Source organism: Phyllostomus hastatus, unplaced genomic scaffold, assembly GCF_019186645.2.
Source record: "Phyllostomus hastatus isolate PE091 unplaced genomic scaffold, TTU_PhHast_1.1 phas_contig_86, whole genome shotgun sequence".
In the NCBI taxonomy this organism is placed as follows: domain Eukaryota; kingdom Metazoa; phylum Chordata; class Mammalia; order Chiroptera; family Phyllostomidae; genus Phyllostomus; species Phyllostomus hastatus.
In genome coordinates, this window is record NW_025333977.1 from 21,232,385 (window position 1) to 21,251,182 (window position 18,798).

Here is an 18,798-nt window from a genome sequence, read left to right on the forward strand (position 1 = left end):
AGCACCTCGAGTCACATGTCTGGTGGGCTTAGTTCAGCCCTATCCAGAACTCTTGTCCCAGAAAATGCATTATTGTAGATCTTTTTCTAGCATTTCACTTAATTCTATCATTCTCAAATAATTTAAGCAGAAAGGGAATTTATTAAAAGGAAGATAGAACTTCTATTAAAGGGACAACAGAGGAGTGACAAAGGGACAAAAGGAGTGAATATGTCCTCTCCTTTTGAACCTATTTAAACAGTGATTAAGGGATTAAAAAATACTTCACAAATCTGTAAGGATAAAGAGAACTAGATAGATGTCAGCATAATTCTGGAATCTAGAACATAAAGATGAGTTAAACTGATTTTACAGTAAAGGGCCTGCAAAGGTTGGGGAACAAATTTTTCAAACTGCAGAATACCAAAAGGCTCAGCAATGGAGTCAATGATCATGCCAGGCAACTTTGAAAGAGAAGGTGAGTGACGGTAGAACTGAAAATAAGATGACAAAAAATTTGTAAGTTATGCCATTAAATTCCATTTCTCATGCAAGGACAACCAGGAGAATGCCTTTTCCCCACCCTAGTGAAAGGTAGAAAGTTTCTTTTCAGGACAGGTTGAAACATAGAGGATCTGGCTCAGAGACACTGGTCATGTTTTGTGCACCTTATTGGAAAGGGAGGTTAAGTGAAGTCTACATCTTGAACCACGAGACCCCGCCCCATTCTCCCTTCAGTTCCTCTAAGAACACAATGGCAACTAAGCCTAACCACCCTCCTCTACCACCCAGGAGAGGTCTAGGGCAGGACAACTCTCTGGGGACACTGATCAGCCCAAGAGAAAAGACCTGCAGATATTAACTATTGAGAGTCCCTCAACTCAATGAACCTGGCTGTGTAGGACTGATTGACAAGTCCTACACATATACACAAAACTCCCCACATAATGCCAAATGCTATACATGCTTGGAGGGCCAAAAATTTCAAGATAGTTGAGAAAAGACATTGGCATGAAAATGAGATGCAGAACCTTAGAAAAGGTGACTCAGAGAAAATAAGGACAATGTAGACAGAAGAAAGGAATTCCTAAAATCACTATTATACTTAGAGAGTTAAGGGTCCATAAACTATGAAGCAGAAGATGTAAGAAAGGGAAAATCCAGAGAACAAAGGAATGTCTAGAAATTTAAGATGTGATAGGTGCTGTGCAAGATTAAAGTGGCAATTGTGCAGTTGTGAATCTACCAAATCCTCCAACAACAACCACCTCCACAACAAGTGCGCAGTTGTCTACCATAAAAATAATAAGGTCCTCTGTGAGTTCCAAAATACAAAGACAGGACGGCTTTACTGACAGCCACAAGACCCACATGGCATCAGCCAGTGGACAGGAGGGAGTACAAAGCCAGCAAAGGGTTTTCTAGTGCACCGAATGCCAGCAAACTCTGTCAAACTGCCACAGGCACTCACCCTGAAATCTAAATGTCCCCACTCAGCACAGAAAGCTAACTGAGTATTTTGGGGGAACAATGCCAGAGCTGGAAGGACATTCTAAGGGGGGTGGCAACAGAAAGATTAGATGGTGTGGAAGAGTCTGGGCCCTATTAAATCTCAGAACTCAGCAACACAATCTCCTTTCCAGGAAAAAGCTCCTCACAGAGACTGTGCTGGGGGCAGAAGCTAGACCGAGCAGCTCAGAGACACTGGGGGAAAGGCGGGAGAAAGTGAAGATAAGATAAAGAGAGTAAAGAAAATACTGGAAAGTAAAGATCCAGATAAAGAAAGTGAAGAGGCAGAAAAGGTAGTTTCAAAAAGCACAAGGTAATAATGTTAAACTCTTCATGATAACAATAGAAAAGCTGTGGAGCGAGGAAGCAGTCCTCACTCACCCTCCCCTCCTAAGGCACACCAAGTGGGCCTCTTTCTAGGGCTGCTGGAGGTATGCTCAGGAAATGGCAGCTGACTTCCCAGAGCGCGTGATTCACGAGTGAGAGCAAGGGGAAGCCTGGGGCCTGGTCACACCGAAGTCCATTCCTTAGAAGTGAGTCTGTGAGTCCAGCCCACACTCAGGGCAAGGGGAGTTAGGTTCCACCCTTTGAAGGAAGGAGTATCAGAGAATCTATGGACATTTAAAAACTGCCAGCAATGTACAAAGGATTAGAAAGAAGGGGATATGAATAGAAAGAGATATGAATAGGCAAAGACAAAACAACAGTTGTATAAGGGAATCCCCTAAAGAAGAAACTCAAAGCAAGCAATAAAAGCAATAAAAGCAATAAAACTCTTAATTTATGAAACTATTTCTGAAATAAAATAAGGTTTACACCTGCATATTTAAATGGCATACCTAGGAAAATCTACCTGGGATGGATAACACCAAGACATATTCAAATAAAACTAATGAGCTTTAAAGAGAAAGACAGAAAAGGCAAACAGATCAGGTCATTTGTAAGGGAAAGACTTTTCAACATCTTTTTTTTCCAAACGTGGGTGAGGATTAAAAAATAAAAGAAGAAAGGAATACATGGACAGAAAGGTACATGCTTTAACCAAAGCAAAAGAAGTGGAGAAATACACACTTTTACAGTGATTTTATATTTTTTAAATTTTATTTTATTTTTGATTTTTAAAGAGAGGGGAAGGAAGGGAGAAAGAGAGGGAGAGAAACATCCATCACTTACCTTCCACATACACCCCAACCAGGAATCAAACCAGGTACAGAACCCACAACTCCGGCAGGTGCCCTGACCTATCTGGGGAATCAAACCAGCCACCCCTTGGTTCAGGACAACACCCAACCAATGGAGCCACACCGGCGGGGGCCAGTGAATTTCCTCTTGATGAAGAAAAGACAATAGAAAGACAGCGAGTGGCACTAGGTAAGTATATGGTTTTAAAGAGCTGAAGTGAGAACTGGAAGACTCAAAAGTGGGGATCTCACTTCTTCTGATACATGGTGTGTCAAACACTATGAATTATACACCCAAACTCTCTTCCAACCCTCTTCCATTGGATTGTTCCTACTGCAGAAACTACAAACTTAAAACTTTCCCCAGCCCACCCTGAAGCTGGGTTCTGGATGTGAACTAGCTTCTTGCATTTGTACGAGCCTTGACTTTGCAACTGAGGTACATGGGGGAGGGGCGGGTCATGTGACACCCAATTTCCTGATGTGTGTGGTTTCTAGCCAGCAGCTGTGGCAGCTGCTTCCAGTTTCAACTGGCAGCATCGTGACAGCGATAGGGCACACTTTCTTGGTGGCCTAATTATGTGCGGTGGCTTTGAGTTTTTCCTTGAAATACAACTTAGAATCCATTTCTCCATGATTGTGTGGACCAAAATGGGACCACATACTGAACCTAACAAGCTCAGAGAAGGCCTGCGGAGCAGGTTTTACCAACTCAGAGACTTTTAGTAACTGCATAGGATAGTCTGAAATTAACACTTCTCAACTAAATCGAGTCATGATGGGAGGTCATGTCCTAGGCCTGTATCTTTCTTGACAAAAGTCAATCTGTACCTTAACTGAGTCTGTCTATTGTGTCTTTCCATCTTTGTTAACATAACATTGGAATGTCAGAGGAATCCTATTTTTCCAGACCCTTCAGGGCACAATCCCCCAACAAAGCAGGAGACTAGGGAACCCCTATTGCTATCTCATTCCTCATTACCATGTCTGTGTCCTGTAAATGTTAACTGTTAACTATCCTATACTCACCAGTGTCCATCTGTTTTACTTTTTATCCAAACTCAGAGATTTTCCTGCTTTGTTTTATTTCACCTTCCTAATCTACCACCAGTGGATTGCATGTAACTCTCCTTCCGCCTCCTCCTTTGATTCTAATGTATAAAATAAACTGCAAAACTGCCATTCTCCATGGTGTTTTTATCAGTCCATTGAGACTTTGATTCCCAGCAGTTGTCATCAGTTTGGCTCAAATAAACTCACACAAACTCTCTGCAGGTTTCGACATTTCTTACATCAGCAATTCCATAAATGATTCAATACCTATAATAAATCCCTTCTACCAGTGGAGCCAGAGCAGACCCTGGTCTCTGCTGAAGGGCCCTGCCCGATACCCTGGGATGGCAGGAGGTCGTGGTGGCACTGGAGGAGCCACCCCACTCGGTAGGCTCATGACAGGGTTCTCATCTCCCAACTTGGTAGAGGCTCTCCCAACCAGGAGGAACTCGGTGCCCCCCCACAAGGGCTGCTGGGGTCAAGAAAAGTATCGAGACAGGGTGATACTTGACTATTAATTGCTAATAGTAAGTTTTAGGATAAGTATTGAAATCTTCAGCAAAGCCCACAAGACCCATACAATGTGGTTTCTACGTTTTTCACGAGCCTGACAAACTGACTGTTCCCCCACATTCTCTTGTTCAGACATACTGGCCTTTTCTTCTTCAGATGCACTCTGCCCTTCTCTGCCTCAGAGCTGCAGCCCAGAACATTCTTTAAATAGCCACCCCTACTTGTTCTTAAGTCAATCTTCCCATCAAATCTCAGACTTCAGGATGTCTGTGTTACAGGTTCTCTTTGCAACTGGAAAAGCCAGTGTTTGTGTTGCCTGCCACTTACCAGATCCAATAAGCAGAGACAGGGATTGAATCTTTATGGGCATTTTATTCAGATGGTCCACAATCTGAGAAGATGGCAGGTTTGTACCCTAACAGACTGTCTTAAATTCCATTTTAAACCTTTTTTATAATGAGAAGAAAAGTATAGGTAAAAGGTTTGGAATTCAGGGGGGAAGCTAATCAGATAAAAGATTCAGCATTCTTTCATTTGTGCCCTGGGCAGTGGTCTTTATCTGTGCCTTGGGTGGTGGGCATCTCACCCTGGAGCACAATGGCTCAGATACCATCTTGATTGCCTGCAGTTCTCCTGAGCACAAAGGTAGAACTGCTTATGGTCTCCTGGAGTCAAAGTGGGTCACACCTTCAGTTCCTGAAACAATAGCTTTTTACATATGTTGATTACTAAGCTTATTAGCTATTACCTGAAACTAAAATTTTTCCAACATTTGAGTCCCCCATCATCTTGACACCTTCTACCTCCCTTTATAATACAAGTCAGAGCCAGAATGAAATACCGATTTATATAAGTCAAAAATAGATGCCTGTCCACAAGAGCAGAGACTTTGCCTTGTGCACTAGCATATTCCTGGTGTTTAATAGTGCTTTGCACATGGTTGGTGTCCAATAAGTATAGTTTGAGTGAATACACTCCATCTTCCTGCTCCAAATGTGTTGCATCTCTGTTGCATCTCCGAATATGTGTTCCTATGATTGCTGCTACAAGGGAAGACACCAACACCTTGGGGAACTGGCCACCAACATTTTCAACCCTCATCGAGGACATTTTTTCATTGTTTTTAGAGAGAGAGGTCAGGAGAGAGAAAGAAAGAGAGGAGAGAAACGCTGATGTGAGAGAGAAACACTGGCTGGTTGCACCCCGACCAAGGATAGAATCCCAGCCACACCAGTCAGGGTTACCCACTGATTCTTAAATATTTCTGCTTGGGAGTGACATGCATCTTTTCCACTAACATTTTATTGACCAAAGTGAGTCATGAGGCCACCCACATTCAAAGGGTGAGCCAGGAAGGGGAAGAGAACTGCAAACGTTGGTCGGCTGCAGCCCTCTCACCCAAGAAGATGACCCTAGCATTGATGTTGGTTTAGAGGGAAGTATTGATTATCCATAAATAGTGATTTAAATTTTACTTCCTAAAGCAAGAGCATTGCATTCTTTGGTCTGAGGCATATTTTTCCCATCTCACTTTTATTGCGATGCTGTCTACTGACTAATGTGCATTCTTATCTTCTCAGTCCTAAGCTCAGGGCTTTACCACAAATGTCCCTGTGAAAAGGAACTATAGGTCAATAGCAGAATGTGCTTACTCGAGCTGGCCTACCATCTATTCACAGCCTTAGTGAGAACACGCAGACTGAGTCCCTTTGTTACACATGAACTTTGGATGTGCTGTTGCTCTCATTCATTTGCTCTTGGAGCTCTGCAGAATGGGGCCTGCATCAGTCGTCAACCACACATTTACTCAACACCTGTTACCTACAATTCCTTTACCAGGAATTGATAGGTGTAAAGAAACACAATTTATGGCTCTTGTCCTCAAGGAAATAACTCTCCAACTAAAGAAACAAGGTGTATACCTACCCAATATTACCAAAATTCATGACTGCGTATGTTTGAGTACAGCGTTGGTGGTCAGGCAATAAAAGTACTTCAGAGGCAAGAAAGCTCCACACAAGTGGTGGTGTAGTCAGGGGCTTTGAAGGATGTGAAGGGTGAGCCAGGCTTAGAGGTGGTGGGTCAGAGAGCAGAGGACGGATCTCCTCCTAGGCCTGCGCATTTTGAAGGAGAGCCTGAGAGAGGAGGAAACAGAGGAACAAGAGCAGCAACCGCAGTGGAGGAGAGCGAGCACCGATGGATGTGGGGAGGATACTGCTGAGGTAGCGGGAGGAGAAATATTGAAAGCAGAGCATTCCTCTGGGTCCAGTCGTGTCAATTCCAACTTCCAGGTTTTCCTCGGGTTGTACTTGCACCTGGCATTCCAGAAATTTTACATCCTCTAGGAAGTCTAGCATTGGGATTAATACCTGAATTCCACTCCACGTTAGACATTTTTGTGTCCTATCTGACATCCTCATAATTTAACAAACTATTTTAAAGATCTTTTTATATTAGCATAGAGTTATCTGTCTGAGTTTTAAAATAATATCCACTATAGGAAATATAATTTATATAATCAGTCCTCTATTCACTCATATGGTAAATACCTCAATGAACATCTTTCTGAATGTCGTATATCCTCTTTCCCCATCCTGCCCTTAATCTTCATTTTGATGTGATCTCTCCTGACCAAAATGCTGAGAGAAATATCTTAGCCTGCACTTTATTAGGATAGGTCAGGATTGATGGATTTCAGGCAGTAAAACTGAGTTGGTAGGGATTTTTGCAGGACATACGGATAGATGTGCATTTATACCTATGAGAGTTTAACCAACTAAGAAGTTAGAAGAAACAGTCGACATAAAGATTACCCTCAGTGCTCGCTTCAGCAGCACATACCCTAAAACTGGAACAATACAGAGATTAGCATGGCCCTTGAGCAAGGGTGATGTGGAAATCTGTGAAGTGTCCCTAATTTTATTTTGCTCTCAAAATACATTTTGGCAGGTAAGTACCCATACCATTCTGAGAATCAAGAGCTTTGTGCTATATTAAAACAATTTCAGAGAACCAATTCTATTCTAAAATGACTCATTCTGATAATAAAGCTTCAGATCTGCAAAAGAGGGGAAGCTTGGGGGGCAGAGAGAGAGAGAGAGGCTACCCTCACTTCTGACATCAATTTCAAGTTCAGGGTTCCTAAGACCACTGTTAGGGTTGACAATTTCCCGGAATAACTCACGGAACTCACTGACAGCTATTACACTGTGGTTATGCTTTCACAGAGCTAAAGGATACAGACTAGAATCGGGCAAGGAAAAAGAAGTACATGGGGCAAAGGCTAAGAAAGTATGAAATGCTGCGCTTCTGTTTTCCTCCCCCATGGAGTCATCACACTGTCACTTTCCTGGGTTGATGTGTGGCTATATACATCGAGTATAACCAACCAAGGAAGTTTAACCAGGCCTTGGTGTCCAAAGTTTTTAGTGGGGTCTCATCCAGGGAGTGATTTCAGGTTCCAGCCCCTCAAGAGATCAACTAACTATATGACTGGAAACCTAGAACCATTTCACAACTCGACTATCTGGCTGGCCCAATGCCCCAGGCAAACAAAAACACTCCTTCCAGGAAGCTGAGGACAAAAGCCAGGCCTCTTTTTCTAGCACAGGTCAGGTTCTTTACTACACAATACCAAACACTTAATCAATTCCATTATATTTTTCTAGGGAAACATCTAATTATTAATGTCCAATATCTTTCCTGAGAAAGTTACTTAATCAAACAAAATAGGAACAACCACCACCAATTTACTTGACAGCAAAAAGTGTCCCTGACTGCAACTGGCTGAATTCTTTTTTACAAAAATGTATCGGGGTGACACTGTTTCATACAGGTTTCAGGTACACAGTTGTGTAACACATCAATCTGTACACCATATCGTGGTTCACCACACAAGTCAAGTCTCGTTTATCACCAGGCTGAATATTTCAGATCCACATCTGACCACTGGTTGCACACCGCCCTTGGGACCAGCGTCCCTTATTTACAGATCTCCTGCTCTGCAGTGGCAGAATGCAGTTACACAGGGACGGATGGAAACAGAGACGATCTGAAAGAACTCTGGAGGGTGAGAAAGGAGGGATTTTTGCCACTGGAATTTTGCTCTGGTTGTTTTTTTCCTTTATAAAAAAGTATGCCATTAACCTCAAGAACCCATGCTCGCTTCAAACCTACTGACTTTTTTGTTCCATAGATAGGCTTTATGTAATTTATGCATTAAATGAAGTTAGACCCCTTTTGGAAGTATAGTCACCACCAATTACCAAATTCTGCGGCCGGGAGCAGGATCATTTACACACAATAGTGGCTTTCCACTGCACAATTACATTAAATTAATTCCCTGGTTTGGGCATGACAGGAAGACCATGTTCTGCCCTAAAAGAACTTTTGATGACTAACCTGTTGTCTAGGAAAGTAATGGAAACTGTTGTCATTCAAGAAAAATGTGGTCAGGCGACTGTTCCTTTGATTGCTAAAGCAACTGTAGGTGTTTTATTTAGTTGGCCAATTTTCAGAGGACTCTGGCCATAGAAAGGATTTTTTAAAATCCAATAATAGATGTACTTGGATTCTTTATGGCTTTGGGGACAAATGTTAATTAGATACATAAATATTCCTTGTAATCTTTGGCCTCATCTCCATTTTTTCCAGGCTAGAATTTCTGAGACTCCAGCTATTCGACATGGTAAATATTTTATAAAACTCAAAAAGCTGTCGACGCTTTTCAGTGGTACTCTTATAAAACAGAATAGCTGTTCAGCTGTATGCCGGGACATAAGTGTGGTCCAGCAAGACATGGGCTCAAAGTCTCCCCGAGAGAAGAGATTTTGGGCCAATAAAAACCCTTTCACTGAAGTCCTTGAATTGAAAACAATTTCATAACAATACTAAGATGTTATTTGTTTTTCACTTGTATATTCTCATGATTGTACAGTGGAGTTTTCCAGAGGCTACATGACACCTAGTGTCACAACAGATTAAACGAAGAAGTGAAACCGAAAAGTCAGTGTTTTCCAGTTTCTGTCTGTCACTACCAGAACCAGTAAATAGAGACAAAGATTGAATCTGTATGGGTGCTTTATTCAGATGGATGGCAGTCTGAGAAGATGGCAGCTATGCATCCCAAAAGACAATTATACACCTCATCTCAATCTGACCTTTTTTATAAGGAGAAGAAAAGTGTAGATAAGGGTTTGGAATTGAGGAACAATTAAAGCTGAAGTCTGGCATTTTTCCTAGCATTCTTTCATCTGTTGACGTACAATTTTTTATCTGCATCCTGGGCTGTGGAATTCTCTCCCTGGAGCACAATGGCTCAGATACCATCTTGATTACCTGCAGTCCTCCTGAGACACAAAGGTTGAATTGTCTGTGGTCTCCTGGAATCAGGATGGCTCATACCTTCAGTTCTTGGAAAAATAGCATTTTACATGCATTAATTACTAAGCTTATGAACTATAACTTAAAACTAATAAATTTCCAACACTTGAGAAACAGATAGGAGAATCCAGCTGTGTTCTTTTAAGCCAGCCATTAGAGAGATTGGTAAAAATGGAAAACAATGCCATTCTTCTCACTAAATTTTGTTGAAAATATATTTTTCTAAAAATATGTTATCTATATTAACATGCAATGAATTTCTTACTTAAAAATTAATTGATAAATATATTTTTTAATTCTAGGTTTTAATTTCTAGTGCATTAAATGCTATTGATATACAAATGTTTTTTGAGGCATTCCATACATTTTAAGAGCAAAATGAGTCCTCAGAACATAGTAGTTTGAGAATAGCTGGTGTAAGGAAAAGAGTAATGACTCTGAATGGAAACATCCCTACTAGCCTCTCTCCACACGTCCCCCTTTGAAGAACACACTACATGTACACACATACATCAATCAAGCTCTTTTTCATCCCTACTTAAGGAAAAACTTGTCTAATTCAGTGAGTATACATTAAATGACTCCACAAAGCAATTGAAAGGAAAAAAATTCCCCAGCCGAATAATGAAGATGGAGGAAACCAGAATACGTCACCCTAAAATATGCCTCTTTGAGATACAATTATTTTGAGCTGAAACAGCAAACACAGGCAAAGCTCTTCCCATACTTCATCTTTTCTGCATAAAAGCAGGACACAAATTCCCCTTTACTGGAGATGATTCTAGACTCTGACCAGCCCGGAGACGGCACCAGAGGAACCTGCAAACAAACCTTACTTCATTAGTTCCCTCACATATATTTACCTTCCCACAGTTGGCTGCATCAGAAACCGAAAGCCACCTGCCTTTACTTTGTCATTTCCCTGCAGGTGGATTGTTTTTTTGTTGAAAATGCTGTATAAGCGGGAGTTTTAAGCCAGTTCTTGGTTACTCTTTCTCTTTCCCTGAGTCTCTCCCATGTTTGTATGAGATGTATATGTTAACAAACTTCTGTATGTTTTTCTTTTATTAGTCTGTCTGTGTTACAGGGACACCAGAGAACATAAAAGACTAGGCAGAAAGATTTTTCCTCTCCTGTAAATGTAGTTAGTTTGAAAGCACGGAAGGAAAACCACAAAATAGGAACTACATGCAAATGATTTTTAGATTATTTTGTTGTTATGCTATTTTTGCATGCATACTCAACTGTATTTGAACATTATGAGTGCTTTAATCTTTTTGTTTTAAATACATACAATTTTTTTCTTCTCCTGTTTTATTCAGGTATATTTTACAATAATAATCTGCACATATTTAAAATGCATTGTTTGATGAGTTTTGACACATGTATATACCTGTGAAACTATCACAAGATAATAAACATATTCATCATCCCCCAAAAAGTTTCTTCATGCTCTTTTGTAGTTCATCCCACACCCTTACTTCCATCCTCATGTAATTATCTGCTTTCTGTTCATGATAGTTTGCATTATCTAGAGTTTTATATAAGTAAAATCACACAGTATGTGCTCTTTGCAACATTATTTTGAAATTTATCCAATTAGAATTTATTAGTAGCTTATTGGTAAGTAGTATTCTATTGTATAAATTTGCCAAAACTTGTTTATTCATTTGCTTATTGATGGACACTGGGTGGTTTCCAGGTTTTGGCTATTGCAAATAAAGCTATGTACATTTGTGGACAAGTCTGTGTGTAAATATGTTTTTATTTTAATTCCACCATATGGCAGATGTGTATTTAATTTCATAAGAAATTGTCAAATCGCCAAACTGTTTTCCAACATGATCACACTATTTTACTCTCCTGTCAGCAGTGTGTGAGAGAGTTCCCATAGTTCCACATCCTTGCTGATACTCAGTATGGTCAGCCTTTTAAATTAAGCCAATGAAAGATATGTAATGATAACCTATTACTTTTTCCCTACCTCCTGACTATCCTATAACACCACTGTTTCCAATTTTTCCCAATATTATTCATCTTTCAAGGCCAAGCACAGTGTGGTATGTTCTTCAATGAAATATTAAGCATTTGTAAATAAATAAATGAGTTCTTCATTTGTGCTCATAAGGAAAATCTCTAAGATACATTAAGTGAAATAGTAATGTCTGACATATATTACAGTGCTTTCTACAGGCCAGGCACTATTCCAAGCATTTAATATCAGTAAATTAGCTCATTTAATCCTTACAATGACCTTAACAGGCAGGTACTCATATTTTCCTCCATTTAGAGGTCAGGAAACAGCCCAAGGTCACAATGGTAAAAAATGACAGAGTCGAGACTGGAACACGGGCTTCCAGAGCCTCAGCTTTTCATAGCTCTACAGTACTACAGCTCCATGTGGTAAGGTACAGAGCTGCTACCATTTGTAAAATTCTCAAGGGGGAGGAAATATCTATTCACATTTATTTGTATATCCATCAAATATCTCTTTAAAAATACGCAAAAAGGCAGTAACGTTGATCTGCCATTGTGCAGGGAACAAAACAAACAAGCAAAATATAGCCAAAGACACTGAAATAGAGAACAGGCTGGCAGTGACCAGAGGGAGGGAATTTCAGGGGAGAATGGGAAGGGTTTACAGGAACAAATATAAAGGACACATGGACAAAAACTGGGGGGGGGGGCTGGAAATGGGAGTAAGGGACAGAAAACTGTACTTGAACAATGATTAAAATAAAATTAGAAAAAAATGGAAAAAATACACAAAAAGGCAGTAACGTTGATTGCCATTGTGGAGGGAAGTTGAAGCTGAAGGACAGGGACAAAAAGATGTATAGAATTTTAAACCTTAGGAATATATTATTTACTCAAAATATAAAATAAAATTTAAGTAATAAAAACACAACCCACAAGTCCAACTTCTTGTCCAACTTCTTTCCAAAGTGCCTTCCGAATATTCAATTCCAGATCCACGTGGCCTGACAAATGACATTCGGTCACTGCCTCATTTTTTTAATGCAACTCATCTTTCTGTACCAGATTGAAAACTTTTTGAGTGAAATACCCCCTTCATTTTTATAAGTCTTGGAGTTCCCTGCAGTACTTAGCACAGTACTGGGAGTTAGCAAATGCTGAACAACAACCTGTCTGTTCATCGGAAGCCCGCTCCCAGGAGCCTGGACTCTTTCCTGGCTCTGAGCCGACTCTGTGCAGCAGCAGGCTGTCTTCTGTGGTGAGATCACATGGGATTGGGTCAGCCAAGGGGGAAGACCCGGCACAGGCTGATCAGCTTACAGAGAAGAACCAAAAAACATTTTTTTAAAATTTAATATTGGAAAAAAATTAAAGCAGTCATCAAGGGAAATATAAATCCTTGGCTGGACTCTCTACAAGAATTTTATAATTTGGAATTGCCTTACTTGTTTACATAAGAGCAAGAGCCCTGTCATCTTTTCAAGGCCCTGGGTCTCTAAGGACATAATCCAGCTGGAAAATCAAAGGGATGGGGAATTTTTCCATGATGATGTAATAATCTATTTTTTTCTTTTTTTCTGGATAGATTGATGATGCTGAGCATTAGTAGAAAAACCCTGTAGCATCCCCAGGTGTTTCATAAATGAGGCAGTAAGGGCGGTGGGTTGATACCACGTAACTGAAGAGCTAGGCAGCCCTCCCTTCGGGTGCAGGTCATCGTGGTGAAATAAAGGCTCTTCGGATTTCAGTTCAGCCTTTTGTTCTCAGTTTCAAGTATTGAACTTCGGGGATACATCTCTAGAATAAATCCTAAAACTGATGACATTTTATTTTTTAGTAATTATGGGTGGCATTACTAAAACAGGGCTTAAATGCTCACATAGAAAAAAACCAGTAAGTGAAAAAATTTTCTGTCATTTGAAGAGGACTTCACCCACAAGTTGCCAAGTATCTGTGCCTGGGTCCCCTCCAATCAATAGGAAAACACAACTCATTCACACGAGATGCTGGCAACACCACATCGTGTTCTGTTTCCCAGGCAATTCTGCGTCCTGCTAGGGTCGGCTGTCCTGAGGCTCACCAGAATGACTACCTCGGGGTAGAATTTCAGATGAGAAACTATTTAGAAGTTTCCATTTCCCTTTAAAGATTATTTTTCTTACTCCCTCAGGTCCTTGCAGCCCTTAGCTTTCTTTGCTACAATTGCAAACAATGAGCAAAGTTGCGGGTTTACATTTAGAAATCGTCAGAAATTTTTATTTTATTCAAATTTACAAGGAATTTTGGCCACCACTTCAAAAGCCAAATGCTGTTCTGACGTTTTTATTGTTTTGGAGAACAAAAGACTGGCTTTTTGTTGGAAATAGTCAGAGTTGATTTTATGTTCAGATGCACAAGAACAACAGGTTTCTCTCATCTATCACCATTACTTCCAACACCAGCCTTTCTTTCAATGGCTTTTGATCTTCAAAACATCTTTCAGAGTTACTGAGAAACACAAAGGTTTGCAATTTAGGAGGATATCAGAATAATTTGGCAGGAAGAGTCCTTACATTTTAAACTGAATATCGTAAAAAGCCAATGGAGGGAATTTGCTGCTGGTAAGGAGCAAAGTCTTAGTTTGTCTCAGCCAGCCTTTGGCTTCATAACAGCAGAGAAAGGCAACGAAAAAGTACTTTTACAGTAATTTGTTTTTAACAATTCTTTCTAATTAAAGTCAATCGCCTTTTTAAAGGAAGTTGAATTTTCTGACTTCACACTTTATCTTCTCTAGAGAGGATGGATACGGTTCCACTTCCACACCCATGAAGCCAGCCTGCGTGTCTCCTCTCTTGAATGTTTGTTTACCCGAACAGGCCTGCTGACCAGATTGTTGGACGTGGAGAAAGACTGGTGGGGTGCCAGGACACTTGAGGAATCTCGGCCGTGCTCACGGACACACTCTTGGCAGGAAATGGGGTTGAGCTCTCCAGGCCCCAGTGCTGGGGCCAGCAGCCTGGTCTCTGTTCAGATGCCTGACTGGCCTCTCGCCAGCCAGCAAACGTGGAGCTCTCTCCCATGGCTGAGATTCTCCCCGACTCTTTGCTGTACTGGCCAAGAGAACTCTATCCAGGGACTTCCTGGGTGACTATCATTTTAAACACATGCAACTTTGCCCTAACCAGTGTGGCTCGTTGTTGGGTGTCTTCCCACAAAGCAAGAGGTTGCCGGTTCGATTCCGGTCAGGGCACGTGCCTGGGTTGCAGGCTTGGTCCCCAGCTGGGGCATGTATGAGAGGCAACTGGTCAATGTTTCTCTCTCTCTTTCTTCCTCCCTTCCCCCACTCTAGTATGTATTTTGAGATACATACTGAAAAATAAATAAATAAAATATTTTAAAAGTAAAAACATTCAACTTTATCTCATCATTTAAAAATTCTATTTGGAGATGTTTTACAATGCACATAGTATATTAAATAATAGTACATATGTATAATTTATAAATAGAAGGGAGTCATGCTTGATAATATTTTCTAATGGGAGTTCACAACCAAAAAAGTTTGGACACCACTCCTCTACGAGTAAAAGTTCTGGAAAGGGTCTCCACCACCTTCTCCCAAGAGCAGTTACAGCTTATGTCCCAAACTCAAGAACCGACTGGAAACAGCTCCAAATAACCAATGATGGGACAATTTGAGCATTAATACAAGCAACGGATTAAAACCTAGGAAACAAAATTAAACATCATGAGTTCATAAAGATATTTTAAAAAGAAACCCATCAGTTACCTTTGGAGGATGTGATGAACCAATTATTCTAAAATGAATCAAGCATCGAACCTGTTTTCTCTGTTGTGAACTGGACCCTCACATTCAGGGAATATTAGAATTCGACTACCATTGTTTGACAAATCTCAAATGAGATAAGATCTAGGCTGTGACCGTCAATAACCACTAACGTCAGAAGGAAAGAACTGAATGTGGTATGTCTCCTGATGGAAGATCCAAACCCTCTTTATATAAAACAGTCCTGCCAAAATATTAAACCTGAATCAGATTGAGTGATTAAATCTAATATTTAGGAAATGTGCAGACCTGTGGAGCATGTCAATAACACCGGGAGAAAGCAATAAGCAAAACCAGACCGTGGGAGATGAGACAGGAAAGATAACATGTTTCCTCAAACAAATGTATTCCAAGGAAAAAGAAAGGGAAGAAGAGGCTATTGCTTTACAGAAACTTAAGGCACAAAAACCAAATGCAACATGTGGATGTTTTTTGGATTCTTATTTAAAGAAACTTTAAAAAAGAATTCTGAGACAATCAGGACATTGACTAGACAATAATGATACTTAGAATTGTTAATGTTTGGGTGTGCTCAAAGCTCATGGTAATTTTTCAAAGGCCTTTTTATTTTTAAAATATATACTGAAATATTTGTGGATGAGATGATATCATGGCTGGCATTTGCTTTAATGTACTCCAGTGTGGAGAAGGAGACGCAGAAGGCAAAAATGAAACAAGAGCAGGCAGGAGTTTGTAATTACTGAAGCTACATAATTGGCACATCCAGGTTTACAGTTCTAGTGTGTTTCCTTTAGTGTACATTTGAAATTATCCATAATAAAGAGATTTTTTTGAAAGGCTTGTGTTCAACTACCATCCTCCTAAACCACACACTGGAGAAAATGTTCTTCAAAAACAAGAATTTCACATGTTCTAAATGTTCTATGGAAGCCAACAAAATATGTTTGAATGAACCAATGAATTTCTGCTCCAATTTCACCTCTAAGCAAATGTGTCCCCTCACCCCCCCCCCCCCAAAAAAAGAGGGCATGGCTATCTTGGTCATTGTTCCATATAGGATTTCCACTCTAGAAAGGGAAATCTGGTAGGGGTTAGTGCTCTCAATCAAATATTCCATACAGAAACCATAAAGTGTCGTTGAAAGAAATGAAACCTTGTTTAACGCTGGGATGTGCTAAGTCAGTCTCCTCCCCACCCCGCCTTGCTTCTGGAGGACTGGTCTGGGCAGCAATGCTGGAGATGGGTTTCAGTGGACTGGTTTGTTAAAACATTTTTAAAGGGAGATGACTGCCTCATCCAAATTTTATTTGTCATATGTTTGAAATCTTAAACGTTGCTGAGCATGTAGTAGTTGCCTGTAAGTGTTCATTTAACGAATACGTGAGCATTTAGTGTTTTACAGGATTCACACTTGTGCTTCAGGGGAAAGGACATCTCCCCAGCACACAGCCTGGAGAGAACACCATTTCAGGGGCACACCTCATTGTGGTGGTGGGAGCTGCCCTCCCTTCAGTTCCAGACGCTACAACCAAAATGTTCCAATACCTGGTGCTCCGAGGGCTTTGCTGCCACAAGAAAGTATCACAAGCCGAGTGGCTTAAAGAACAGAAATCTATCATCTCTCGGTTCTGGAGACTGGCAGTTGGAGATCAAGGCTTCAGCAGGGTAGGTTCCTTCTGAGGGCTGTGAGGAAGAATCGGTTCCATGCTCTCCCCTAGCCTGAGGGCATTTGCTGACAACCAGTGCCGTACCTTGATTTGTGGGCATATTACTCTAATTTTCACCTTCACGTGTATATGCTGTTCTCCCTGTATGCACGTCTGCGTCCAAAATTCCCTTTTTACACAGGCTCCAGTCTTTGCATTAGGGCCTACCCTAATTACCTCATTTTAACTCGATTATTTTCTTAAAGGCCCCATCTCCAAATAAGGTCACATTCTGAGGTATGGAGGGGTAGGGCATCTACATACAAATTCTGGAGCAATGCAATTCAACCCGTAACATTCCTGGTCCTTGAGGACCATTGCACTAGCAGAAACTCTAAGTTTTCCAAGGAAGTCACTGGGCTGTGAGGCCCTAAACTCCCCCCAGTCTCATGTTGGCTCCAAGACAGCCCTCTTGGTCTTGCTCCTAGAACTTTCTCAACACAGCCGTGGGCGTGTTGCCTGCTCTGTCTCCTGGTGGCCTGGTTTAATGCTGTCACTTCCCACCACTGGAATATGGTTCTCAGCTGTTTCTTCTTTCACTGCAATAATCCTTAAAGCTGAAGAACAGTTTCTCTCCTGCCAGAAACAACTTTTTTTCTATTTGCTTTCAGTGGCCATAAAGCCACTGGAAGTTTACACTGCTGTTAGATTCTTTGTGTCCCTTTAAAAGGTAGCCTGCTCCTTTCAGAGGAACTTAGGATGTATGTCCCAGATCTAGAGAAATGTGGACAGATAATAGAGTGTTTCTCCCCTATTGCCATTGAACTTTTCTCCAGGGATTGATTTTCTTTCCCTTATGCAAGACATGGAACATTCTTTGCTTCCTAGGGTACCCCAGGCCTCCTAAATTAAGGACAGCCTTCATCTGGATGCTCTAGAAATTTAAAACTTCCCAAAATTCAGTACCTCATTTTCCAATACCTTGAGGGGCTCTCATGCTAATAGCAATAGAAGTCCTAATGGCCTGCTGTGATACTCAAGGTTTACTATGGCCAATGTGCAAACCAGGTATCCAGCAAGCTCTCTGTACAGCATATGTGAAACATCTTCACCTGCTCTTTGGAGTCTGTGCCCAGAACAAGAAAAGGAAAGCCTTACACTTCAGATATGTAAAGCAGACTTCCAGCGAGGCTGGCTGCATTCTCAATCACAGTGCTTCCAAAATTAGAGCTAGAAAGATGAAGCTACGGACCCATGTTCCCTTAGCTAAACAGTGCCAAACATCGTTAGCAGAGAACTTTCAGAAACTTATGCTCACCTTGAGTTTTCTGAAACTTATGCTCACCTAAGGTTGTGGACAGGCACATCCCGGGTCACCAGACAACACTAATAGTTGCAAGAAAATTGAGTAACCTGGGGAGACAGGACCAGGAACAGGGAACCAAGAAAAAAACCCAGAAATTCCAATGGCACACACCTGGGGTGCCGTGTGAAAGGAAATAAGTTCTGCTTTAGTTCACTCAACTCCAACCTAAAGCACTGTGGGAGGGCGAGAAGCTTATGAAGCCAGCAGACTTGGGTTCAAATCCCAAATTCCATCTCTTATGAGCAATGCAAGCCTAATTGTATCTTTAGCTCAGCATCCCAATCTGTAAAATGAAAGCACTAATAATATCTGCCTCTCAGGTCTGTAGTAATGAATACATGAAAGGATATGAAAGCAGCACACAGCACAGGGCTCAATGCAGAGTAAGTCCTCAAAAAATCTCAGCTG

General features: G+C 41.0%; 1 non-coding gene across 1 annotated transcript; it reads left to right on the plus strand.

Moving 5' to 3' along the window:
- The first annotated feature begins 7,053 nt into the window (after positions 1-7,053).
- Positions 7,054-7,157, plus strand: LOC123827588. The gene has a single exon (XR_006787252.1). It is a non-coding gene; the product is annotated as a U6 spliceosomal RNA (small nuclear RNA).
- Positions 7,158-18,798: the final 11,641 nt, after the last annotated feature.